Source organism: Vitis vinifera, chromosome 1 (genome assembly GCF_030704535.1).
Source record: "Vitis vinifera cultivar Pinot Noir 40024 chromosome 1, ASM3070453v1".
Lineage (NCBI taxonomy): Eukaryota > Viridiplantae > Streptophyta > Magnoliopsida > Vitales > Vitaceae > Vitis > Vitis vinifera.
Window position 1 is genome coordinate 18,642,526 of NC_081805.1, and position 13,708 is coordinate 18,656,233.

Consider the following 13,708-nt stretch of genomic DNA (forward strand, 5'->3'; position numbering starts at 1 on the left):
AAGGTTAGCTTAAGAAGTAAACATAAACTTTGGTTGAAAAAGAGTTTGTTTTAAGCCAACTAAAAAGAAAGTAATGGGAATTACTTATGAAGAAAAGTGTTCCTTGGAGTTTTAGGTTCACAGGGGAGGCTCCTTATGCAAAAACAGAGCTCCAATCACTTGAATCTTTTCCTCGCATTAGAGAATTAACATATAGTTAATTCTCTAACCGGTGTTGTACAGATGTTTCCCTTTAATGGATTTCAGCACTAATTCCCTCTCACTAATGCAACTTACAATGGCTCATGCCTCTCACCTAGCATTTGCCATTCAAGGTGATCATTAACCTTGGACTTCCCTTCTCAAGCTCGCAAGAGATAACTAATGGATGTCTCCTTAGAGTCCAAAAGCTTACCAAGTGTCTACAATTCTAGAAAATCCTACCTTTAAGTCACCTCCCAAAGGCTCGCAAGAGATAAACTAGTGCATCTCCATGGACGGAGATCACTTGCTTTACCAAGTGTTGGCCTAGGTGAATTGAAGGCGTTTTAAGTTAACTAAAAATATAGAAATCATTAATGGGTCACACTTTCTTTTCATTAACAGCTGAAACAACAAAACTACTAATTCTTACATTTGGGGCCTTTCCTGGCTACCTTAGCTCCAAGGAACTAAAAGTCTAGCCACTCATTCTCTGAGGAAACATCCTTAGAGCTTGTTTGTCTAGTAAGAAAATATAAATACAATCAAAATGAGTAGGTAAGGCAGAGCAAAGCTCTGTATTTTACTTCCTTTCCAAAACTATACAAAATTTATGTCTGAGAACAAGCTCCCTGACGTGTCACTGTAATGAAGATTACAAACAATATATATGAGGCTATTTACCCTTTGTTCTTGCTTAATAACTAAGGAATCCTATGATAGGTGGATTACAAGGAGAGAATGGGGATTTAGACATCAAATATCTAAAGTAAAAAATCTAAAAATGTCGGTTGCACTCAGGAGAATTTCACAGGCGTGCAAGTTGGCTGTGAAATTTCGCAACCTGAAGGACACCATTTCGCATCCAAAGGCTGATTTTGCAGCCCGTGAAATTGGCCTTCAGCTTGATGTGATCGTCTTCCAATGGCTCTAACTCCTTCATTTCAACTCCGAATCATGTACCATTTGAAGCGTTGGATTGATGACTTCCTGAGCTTCAAAACGACATATAGTATGCATGAATTGAGCTGCAGGAAGTGCTCCAAAAGTGGCTAACAGTGGCTATCCTCTTGAATGCTTCATGTTAGATTTCTCTCTTTGCTTTCCCTCCTTGCATTCATGATTTGCTTATGCCAAAGGACTATAAAGCTTCAAAGCTTTGGTTCTTCATGTTAATAAGCTTCCAATTGCTTTGCCATGGTTTCCAAAGAACTCTCCTCAATCTTGGATTGCTTTGGTGATCAAATTACTAACAAAAACACCAAAACTTACACAATTTGATTAGAAATTATTGCAAAGGTCCTTAATATGTTAATTGAGTTAAAAGGTAATAGTAATACTCAAAAGTGTTTAAAAGAGTTAATTACAAGCTATCAAATAGCACTTTTCGAGTAGTAATCACCAGTCTTTGTCATAGACTATACCCTATTGGATTGGTCATGATATTTTAGTTTTATTTTTGGCATAGAGCAGACCTATACAAATAGATCACTTTGTCATCCATCTAGTTTTCATCATAGACTGCACACTATAGGATTGGTCATGATATTGTAGTATTGTATTATGTGCAGATCGAACTTGTATGATTGGTCATGTCGTTGTCTTGTTTGTTTTTCATGATAGACTGCATCCTGTTTGATTGGTCATGATAATTCAGTTTCGATTTCAGCGTAGACCATACCTATACAATCAGTCACATCGTTGTCTTGTCTGAACTTCATCATAAACAATATCTTGTCAGATTGATCATAACAGTTATATTTTTTTCCCGCATAGAGTGGACCTATATGATCGGAGATATCATTGTCATGTCTCATCTTCGTCATAGACCACACACAGTCCGATCAGTCATGAAATTTTAGTATCGTATTCAATAGAGATCACACCTGTACGATTAGTCACATCGTTGTCATGTCTAGTCTTCATGATAGACTACATCCTATCTAATCGGTCATGACAGTTCAGTTCTGACAGCGTAGATCATACCTGTATGAACAATCACGTCGTTGTCCCATCTGGTTTTGATCATATACTGTACCTTGTCCAATCGGACATGATAGTTCAGTTTCATTTTCAGTGTAGAGCGGACTAGTATGATTAATCACGTTATTGTCTTGTTTCATTTTTGTCATTGACCGCACACTGTTCGATCAGTTTCCACTATTCAGTATCATATTCTATGGAGATCACACCTATACGATCAATCACGTTATTGTCCTGTCTACTTTTTGTGAAAGACCACATCCTGTCTGATTTCTCATGACAACTTAGTTCTGATTTTGGTGTAAATCAAAGCAGTACGATCGGTCACATCGTTGTCATGTCTGATCTTCATCATAGACCGTACCCTATTGAACTTGACATGACAACTTAGTTTTATTTTTGGCGTAGAGCAGACCTGTACAATCGGTCATGACGTTGTCTTGTCTCATTTTTGTCATAGACCACACATTATCTGATTGATCTTGATAGTTCAATATTGTATTCTACGGCGATCACACCTATATAATTGATCACATTAACTTATCATCTTTTCGTGATAGACCGCATCCTATTTGATCGATCATGACAGTTCAATTTTGATGTCGGCATAAACCGTACTTATACGATTGGTCACGTCATTGTCCTGTCTTGTTTACGTGATAGCCAGTATCTTGTTCAATCGATCATGATAGTTTAGTTTCGATTTCAACATACATTCTACTTGTATGATCAGTCACATCGTTGTCTTATCTCATCTTTGTCATAAACTGCACATTATTCGATCAGTCTTGACAATTCAGTATTGTATTCTACGGAGATTTCAATTGTATGATTGGTAATGTCATTGTTCTGTCATCTTTTTGTGATAGATCGCATCCTATTCGATCGGTCATGAGAGTTTAGTTTCGATTTCGACGTAGACCGCACCTGTACAATTGATCACATCGTTCTCCTATCTAGTTTTCGTGATAGATCCTACTCTATCGAATCGAACATGACTATTCGGTTTCATTTTCGGTGTAGAGTGGACTTATACAATTGTTCACATTGTTGTTTTGTCTCATCTTCATTATAGAATGCACACTATTTGATCAGTTTTGGCAATTAACTATCATATTCTACGAAAGTCACTTCGTTGTCCTATTTAGTTTTCTTTATAGCTCACATCCTGCTTGATTGGTCATGAAATTTTAGTTTCGATTTTGGCATAGACTAAATTTGTATGATTAGTTGCATCATTGTCTAGTCTAGTCTTCATCATAGACCGTACCTTGTTGTATCGGTCATGAAAGTTTAGTTTCATATTTGAGTGTAAAGCGAACTTGTACGATTGATCACTAATTACTACTCAAAAAGTGCTCTTTTATAACTTGTTGTAAAATCTTTTAAACACTTTTGAGTAGTATTTATTACCTTTTAACTCAGCTGGCACATTAAAGACCTTTGCAAGTGTTTCTAATAAGTTTTTGACAAGTTTTTGTTTTTTTGATAGCTTTTTGATCATTAAAACGAACCAAGAATGAGGAAGAATTTTGTATAGTCCATGGCAAAGCAAGTTGAAGCTCAAACACATGAAGAATCCAAGGTTTGGAGAGCTTCGTAGTCTTTTCCAAATCAATCAAGTATGCAAGAAAGAGAATCAGAGAATAAATCTAACATCCAGCAATTTCACATGGCTATGCGAAATTTTCGCAAAGCATGCGAAATGCCAAAAAGAGTACAAGCTGTAGGATAGAGAGCAAGACTGTGAAAGATGAATTTCACAAACCTTGCAAAACTAAGGAAAATGAAATTTCGCAAACCTTGCAAAACTAAGGAAAATGAAATTTCGCAAGCCTTGCAAAATTCCTCCTATGTAATTTTCAAATATTTTTGCACCGACTCCGTTAGATTTTTATCTCGAGATATTTTGTGTAATTACCTATTTTCTCCTTGTAATCAGCTAAAGATATTATTAGATATTTAGGATATCTAAATGAAGGGTTAAAAATATGTCTCTATATATGTCTTAAAATATCTCACTTGTAAACTGTCTCGGGGAGAAATTCCAGAGAACCTTTGTAAAAATCTCGGAATCTCCAAGGAAATTCCACAGAACGATTGTAAATTCTTGTAGTAAAAAATACATAGAGCGTTGCTCTACCTTACCTATTCATTTTGTTTTTATTTTCTTTCTAGCCAAACCGCCTCTGAGGATGTTTTCTCAGAGGATGAGTGGCTACGTTTTTCGTTTCTTGGATTAAAGGAAGCTAGGTAAGGGATCCAGATACAAACGTGGGCGAGCCAAGAGCACCTTCATTCCTATATAACTATATAATAAAATTTGAATATAAAAAAATGGTGGGTGTAAAAATCCACAACTTATCATGTCTTTCAAGTCGCACATTGCTTTCTACCACATCATTTCAAACAAATTTTTACTATAACATTCCTCTAGTTTAGAGTCGGTATGTAATTGATTCAATTTTGGAACCATGAATAGTCATTGTTTTAGTTGGTACATAGTAATCTATACTTGTTTCTTTTTTTTTTTATGGATGTGTAGATATTTTTCTGAAGATGTCTCATCAAGAATTCAACTTAATCTAGTATTTTATTGTTTTAAATGAGGAGAGTTGTTACCCGTTAATGGTTTTTATTTTTAAGGTTTAACTCAAAATCCCTTAAAATCACCTGGGCTAATACTTGGTAAGCTTTTCGGACTCCCTGGAGATCCATTAGTTATATCTTACGAGCCTTTGGGAGGTGGTTTAAAGGTAGGATTACCTAGAGTGGCCAATACTTGGTAAGCTTTTCGGACTCCCTAGAGATCCATTAGTTATCTCTTACGAGCCTTTGAAGGGTAATCCAAGGTTAGGATCACCTTGAATGGTCAATACTTGGTAAGCTTTTTGGGCTCCATGGAATCCATGGATGTCTATTAGTTATCTCTTACAAGCCATTGAAAGATGATTCATAGTGAGAGGTCTTTAGTGGTTGAAACCATTAATGGGAAGCAATTGTAGTCTTTCATGGACCAGTGGGATCAAAACTTGATTGCTAAATACACACCGGTTCGGGAGATAACCATTCTTTATGTTATTGTCCCCAACATGATGAAAAGATCTGGAATCTCCCCCTTTTGTCTAAGGAACCTGAACCTAGTGACCTAAAACTCCAAGAAACCTTTTCTTTGTAATTAATCTCAGTTATTATTTTTGGTTAACTTAAAACCAATCATTTTCAACCAAAATTATGTTTTCTTTTAAAGCTAACTCATAAAAGAAAAAACATTATTTCGATACTTTAACTAATGTCACTAATGATATGAAAACCCATCTTTGTGGACGATCCTAGAACCACTATACTATGCTAGCTATGCTACCCTAGTGTATGGTGAATTAGGTTTATAAATTTTTTTGATAACTCTTGTCTAAGGACTGAATTAAATATTACACCTGTGAAACCAAGGCTTGGTTAATCTTGATTTTGATGATAACAAAACAAGGTTTAGAACTAATGATCATATTTCAAGTGTGATTAGGTAAGACGATTTCCAAAGTGGCAATCACAAAGACAAATCAAGCCAAGGAGAAATCATGAAGAAGAAGACCACCTCAAAGAGAAGAGTTTTTCAAGACCAAAGCTTCATAAGATCTCTTTGTAAGGTTGTTGGTGCACTAGGACTTTCATGCATTTCATTCTTTATTTATGCGCCAAAATCATCCAAGAGTAATATTATTTTAAATATCTTAAGAACTGGATGATTTCATGTTTTCAACTAAAACCTTGTGTTAAATGATTTTCAAACTTGTGTTAGAAGGTTTTAAGTTGAAAAAGGTTGGGTGTTGAGCCCAAAAAAAATGGCTCAACCGGTCGACCGGTTGTGCTCGTCCGGTCGAGGACCGGTTGAGGGAGGCCAAAAAGTTTCTCTCTCTCCCAATGGCCTTCTCTTCCCAGTCAAGGTTGATTCTCAACCGGTTGAGGTTCGGTTGAGGCCCAATGGTCACTTGTCAAGCATTAAATGCTAACGGCTAGTCAACCGGTCGACCCCTAGCTCGACCGGTTGAACCCCAACGGCTAGTTTGGCTTTTTTTCTTCTATAGAAAGGATCCAATCTTCATTGTTTCATGAGCTTAACCTTACCAAATCTTTCTTGATTATATTTGAGCCTTGGAAGAGTATTTTTTAGTGCACCATTGTTTCAAAACTTGCATATCTTTAGTGCACCATTCAATCCTAGTTTTTCTTGTATCATTTGAGCTTAAAGTTCTTATGCTAGGATTTTTGAGAGATCATTCATTTGTAAATCTTTGAGAGGAAATTTCTCAAGTGTGAGGTATCACTTGAGTGGTTGTTCAAGAGTGGGATATCTCTTGAGAAGTGTAAAGGGTGCTTGGAGCTAAAAGTCCAAGAGGGTGAATTGGAACCATAATCCAATTGTATTGCTTGAAGGCTTGGTTTGGAATCCTTAGATTAGTGGAACCTCAAGCTCAGGATTGAAGCTAGAGGAGAGTGGATGTAGGTCAAGTTGCGTCGAACCACTATAAACTCTTCTGTTTGCATTCTCTCTTCCCTACTCTTTAATTTATATGCAATTGTCTATATATTGATTATTATATACTTGCATATAATTGTCTCTTGCATTCACTTGTTTAAATTTGCGAAAAGAGACCATCACCCTATTCACCCCCACTCTAAGGTGATTATCATAGGTTGGATTAGCCTTAAATATCCTAACAACACCAATTGGGGATGAATCAATCACGTCGTACTCCTGACTCATCTTCATCTTACACCACACCATGTTAGATTGGTCATGATAGTTCAGTTTCGTTTTCGGCATAGACTGAACCTATATGATCAATTACATTATTGTTCTTTCTTGTCTTCATCATAGACCACATCTTATCTTATCGGTTATGACAATTCAGTTATGATTTGGCGTAGACCACACCTATACAATTGGTCATGTCGTTGTCTTGTCTCGTCTTCTTCATAGACTGCACATTATCCACTTGATCATGACAATTTAGTATCATAGTTTGTGGAGATCACATCTATATGATTGGTCATATCGTTGTCCTGTCATCTTTTTGTTATAGATCGCATCCTATTCGATCAGTTCATTATCCTATTTAGTTTTTGTCATAGACCATACCCTATCTAATCGATCATAACAATTCAATTTTTTTTTTCAGCGTAGAGCAAACTTGTACGATCTATGTCATTTTCATCATATACCACACCTATATGATCAATCACGTCATTGTTCTATTTGGTTTACGTGATAGACCACATTCTGTTTAATCTCTCATGATAGTTCAATTTCGATTTTGCATAGACCGCACTTGTACAATCAATCATGTCATTATCCTGTTTGAACTTCGTCGTTGATCGTACCTTGTCGAATAGGTAATGATAGTTCAATTCTGATTTCGGCATAGACCGCATCTATACAATCAGTCACATTGTTGTCTTGTCTCATCTTTTTCATAGACTGCACTCAATCTACTCGGTTATAACAATTTAGTATCATATTCTATGGAGATCACACTTGTACAATCAATCACTATCCGCTTTTCATGATCGACCACATCTTGTCTGGTCGGTTAAGACATTTCAATTTTGATTTCATCATAGACCACAACTTTACCATCAACCATATCGTTGTTTAGTCTGCTTTTCATGATCAATCGAACCTGCACAATTAGTCACATCGTTGTCTTGTCTAGTTTTTGCGATAGATTGTATTATGTCCAATTGGTCAAGACGGTCTAGTTCCAATTGTGGTATAGATTGTACCTGTACAATCAATGACATCGATGTCCTATCTGGTCTTTGTCATAGACCTTACCCCGTTGAATCGGCCATAACAGTTAAATTTCATTTTCACCTTAGAGCGGACCTGTATGATCAATCACGTTGTTGTCCTGTCTCGCTTTTGCTATAAACCGCACACTGTTTGATCAATCTTGACTGTTTAATATCATATTCTGTAAAGATCATACCTATACAATCAGTCATGTCATTATGCTATCTGCTTTTCATGATAGACTACATCTTGTCTGATCGGTCATGATAGTTCAACTCCAATTTTGGCGTATATCACACCTATACAATAAGTCTCGACGTTGTCCTGTATGGTCTTCATCATAGATCGTACCTTATTGGATTAGTAATGAAAGTTCAATTTCGTTTTCGATGTAGAGCGAACCTGTATGATCGGTCACATTGTTGTTTTGTCTCGTCTTCATCATATAATGAACACTATTCAATTGGTCTTCACAATTCAATATTATAGTTTGTGCATACCACACTTGTATGATCGGTCATAACAGTTCAGTTCTAATTTTGACATAGACCTCACCTGTATGATCGATCATGTTGTTATCATGTCTCGTCTTTATCATAGACCGCACACTATTCGTTTGCTCATGACAGTTTAGTATCGTATTCAATGGAGATCGCACATGTACGATCGATAACGCCACTGTCCTATCTAGCTTTCATGATAGAACGCATCCTATCTGATCTGTCACGACAGCTTAGTTCCAATTTCAATATGGATCGCACCCAATCAAGTTGTTATCCTGTCTGATCTTCGTCATAGACCGTGCCCTATTGAATCATACATGATAATTCAATTTCATTTTTTACGTAGAGCAAACCTATATGATTGATCATGTCATTGTCTTTTCACATCTTCGTCATAGACCAAACACTGCACGATCAGTCTTCATAGTCTATGGAGATCACACTTGAACAATCTATCACATCGTTGTTATGTTTTCTTTTTGTGATAGACCACATCATGTCTAATCGATCATGACAGTTCAATTCTGATTTTGGCATAGACTACACTGGTACAATCACCCATGTCATTGTCCTATTTGGTCTTTGTCATATGCCGTCACAATTCAATTTTGTTTTCGACATAGAGCAGATTTGTACAATCGATCACGTTGTTATCCTATCTCATCTTCATCATAAATCGCACACTATCCGATTGGTCTGAACAGTTTAGTATCATATTATGCGAAGATCACACTTGTACTATTTGTCACATTATTGTCATGTCAGCTTTTCATGATAGACTAGATCCTGTCTTATTGGTCATGACAATTCAATTCTAATTTTACCATAGACCACACTTGTACGATCGATCATATTATTGTCTTATTTGGTTTTCATGATAGCCCACATCCCATTCGATCAGTCATGATAGTTCAGTTTTGATTTCGACATACATCACACCTTTATGATTAGCCACGTCATTGTCCTGCTTAGTCTTTGTCATAAGCCATACCATGTTGGATTGCTAGTTCAGTTTCATTTTCTGCGTAGATCGGACCTATATGATCGATTTATGTTGTTGTCCTCTCTCTTCATTTTCATAAACTGCACACCATCTCATTGGTCATGATAGTTTCAATATTGTATTCTTCGTAGATCACACATGTACAATCAGTCACATCATTGCCCTATCTGCTTTTCGTGATAGACTGCATCCTATCTAATTGGTCATGACAGATCAGTTTTGATTTCGATGTAGATCGCATCGGTATGATTAGCCACGTTATTGTTCTATTTGGTCTTCATCATAATTTATAGCTTGTCAAATCGAATATGACAGTTCAATTTATTTTTCATCATAGAGCGAACCTATACGATCGATCACTTATGTGTCATATCTTGTCTTCGCCATAAACCACACACTATTCGATCAGTTTTAATAGTTTAATATCAAATTTTATGGAGATCACACCTGTACGATCAGTTTTGTTGTTGTCCTCTCAACTTTTCATGATAGACCACATCCTGTTCGATCGGTCATGACAATTAAGTTCTGATTTTAATGTAGATCGTACATGTACGATCAATCATGCCATTATCCTGTCTTGTATTCATCATAAATCGCAGACTGTCTTATCAGTCTTGATAGTTCAGTATATATTCTGCGATGATCACACCTATACAATAGCTCATGTTATTATCCTGTCAATTTTTCATGATAGACCTCATCATATCTTATCAGTCATGATAGTTCAGTTTCAATTCCCATGTAGATCGCATCTATACAATCAGTCAAATCGTTGTCCTATTTGATATTCGTGATAGTTCACATCTCATTTGATCGCTTATAACAATTCAGATATGATTTTGGCATACACCGCACCTATACGATCATCCACATTGTTGTCATGTCTGGTATTCATCATAGACCGTACCCTATTAGATTGGTAATGACAATTTAGTTTTGTTTTTGGCATATAACAAACTTATACGATCGGTCATCACAGTTCAATTATGATTTCAATGTAGATCGCACCTATGCAATTGGTCACATCGTTAGCCTATCTTGTCTACATCATAGACATCACATTATTTGATTGGTTATGATAGTTCAGTATTGTATTCTGCAGAGATCACACCTGTACATTCGGTCACGTTGTTGTCCTATCTAGTTTTTGTTATAGACCACATCCTGTCTAATCAATCATGAAATTTCAATTTCGGTTTTGGCTAAACCACACTGGTACAATTAGTTATGTCGTTGTCTAGTATGGTCTTCATTATTGTACCCTATTGAATCAATGATGACAATTTAGTTTCATTTTTGGGCCTAGAATGGACTTGTACGATCGGTCATATCGTTGTCTTATCTCTTCATTTTCCTATCTCGTCTTCATTGTAAACAGCATCATGTTGGGTTGGTCGTGACATTTAAATTTCATTTATGGCATAGACTACCCAAGTATGATCGATCACATCATTGTTTTGTCTTGTCTTCATCAAGCACCGCATCCTATCTGATCGGTCATGACAAATGAGTTATTATTTCAACATAAACCGCACCTATACAATCAGTCACACCGTTGTCCAGTCTCTTTTTCTTCATAGACTGTACACTATCCAATTGGTCATGACAATCCAGTATTGTATTATGTGGAAATCACACTTGTACGATTGGTCACGTTGTTGTCTTAGTTGGTTTTCATGATAAACCACATCTTGTCTGATCGCTCATGATAGTTCAGTTTCGATTTCGACATATACTACACATATACAATCAGTCATGTTGTTGTCCTGTCTAGTCTTCATCATAGACCATACCCTATCATATCGGTCATGATAGTTCAATTCGTTTTAAGTGTAAAGCGGACCTATACGATCAATCACGTCATTTTTCCTATCTCGTCTTCGTCATAGACTGCACACTGTCTGGTTAGTCTTGATACTTTAGTATTGTATTCTTTAGAGACCACACCTGTACGATCGATCACATTGTTGTCTTGTCTGGTTTTCATGATAGACCTCATCTTGTCTTATCAGTCATGACAGTTCAGTTCCAATTTTTGAGTATACTGCACTTGTATGATCAATCATGTCGTTGTCCTATTTGCACTTCGTTGTAAACCATAACATGTCAAATCAGTTATGACAATTCAATTTCTTTTTTGCATAAAGCGAACCTGTATGATTGGTCACATCATTGTCCTTTCTCATCTTTGTCATAGACTGCACACTATCTAATCAATCTTGATACTTCAGTATCGTATTCTGTCAAGGTCACACCTGTACAATCGATCACATTGTTATCCTATCTACCTTTCATGATAGACTGCCTCTTGTTTAATCAGTCTGACAGTTCAATTTCGATTTCGAAGTAGATTACAACTATACAATCAATTATGTCATTGTCCTGTCTAGTCTTTCTAATATACCATACCCTATCGAATCGGTTATGATAGTTCAATTTTGTTTTCAGCATAGAAAGGACATGTGTGATCAATCACGTCATTGTCTTATTTTTTATTTATCATAGACCACACATTGTCTAATTGGTCCTGGTACTTCAGTATTATATTCTACGACGATCACACCGATATGATCAATTGAGAGAATATTGAGTTTGTGCTAAAGTTAGCAATGACTTTAACCTACGGGCAAGATCGTAAGCTGATCATATATTCCCTATGGATTGGGTCACTATTGATGGAAGTCAGTAGCAATAGGTATTCTCAACAGAGGCACCATGATATCTCATGGGATTAAGACAATGTGTCCTCTTGGGTGATCACTAGGAGGTGTGTTCATGGAAACTATGGTCATAGTAGTTCCTTAAGTGGAACTTGACATAGGCTATTTGAGAGCTAAAACATGTTAATTGAATACACAATAAGAGGATTTGTAACTCAAGAATAGTATAGGTAGTCTTGAAAGGTTGATAGCTTTCGCCTTGTTAGATTGTGGACACCAGTTCATGGGGAGACTGAGCACAATGGATAGTAGGTCACAGACCCGAGCACTTAGTGTCTAGTTGTTATTTACATAAGATATTGGAGTTCAGTTGATTCTCTGTAGTGGAATGGTGAATCAACTTCAGAATTGGATTCTAAGGGAGCCAATACTCCTATGGGTCCTAATGGTCCTTGCTTTGAGCTTATATATCTTGTTGGCATGGATTATGAGGGTCGAATTAGCTCTAGGTTCACTTTTGTGCATAAGGACGTTTTGGTGATTACACAAGGTTGCACAAGGGTAAGTGAACAAGGTCTCTAGATCGGTCTAATTGATTAATTAGTAAGCCCTATTGGGTTAATTAATCAATTAGGACCCATTTTGGGCTAGATTAAGTGGCCCCAACCCACGTAGGGTCAAGTCACTTAAGACAAATTAGGAGCCCTATAAATACCCCCTAGTGGTTAGGGTTTCCACAACTTTTGTTTTTCACCATCCAGAGAGAAAGAGAGCCATAGCTTCCACCTCCTTTCTTCCCCATAAAAAGTGTGCCAAGAACAAGGTTGAGTCATTGGGTAAAAAATCGCGGGTTTACGAGACTTCCTACAACTTCAAGGTTGTCTTCAATACTTGGATTTTGAGGTTTGGGAACATCCAAACCTAAAGGTTAGTACTTTAACCCTAAAAGATCATTTTTTTTTTAAAAATAAAAAATAAAAATTGCTATCACTTCCATTGCTTAGATCTAAGGTTCCAACAACTGGTATCAAAGCATAATGTTATAAGCATGCTTAGATCTTTATTTAGGGTGTGCTAACATCTTTTTTGCGGCCTTGATATTATCCCATGACAAGGGACACATGTATGTTCCTTTTTATTATTGCTTATGATGATTGAATGGGATAATTTGTTTTCTTTCTCTATTTCTTCATAGATTTGGTTGTAAGATCCATCAAAGAAGCATAGGTTTTCATTTTCTCTTATAAAGTTTTAATCTTTTCCATAGATTGGGTTGTAAGGTCCATTATAGGAGCATAGGATTTCTTTTATGATGTAAACTTTTTTTTTTTTTTTTTTTTATCATCTATGAAGGACTAAAAGAGATGAATTATTGAATGATGTTAATAAAGATTGGAACTTTATTGGCACATCATCTATGAAGATTCAAGGATTTTAGTGACTGTGGAAGAAAGGTTGAATCCTTCCTTTGATTGATTAAAAAAAAAAAAAGAGGAAGGAAGGAGAAAGCTTTTTTTTTTTTTTTTTTTTTTTGAGATCCATAGCTACACAACGATGTTCACTTTAACTCAAAATCAGGGCT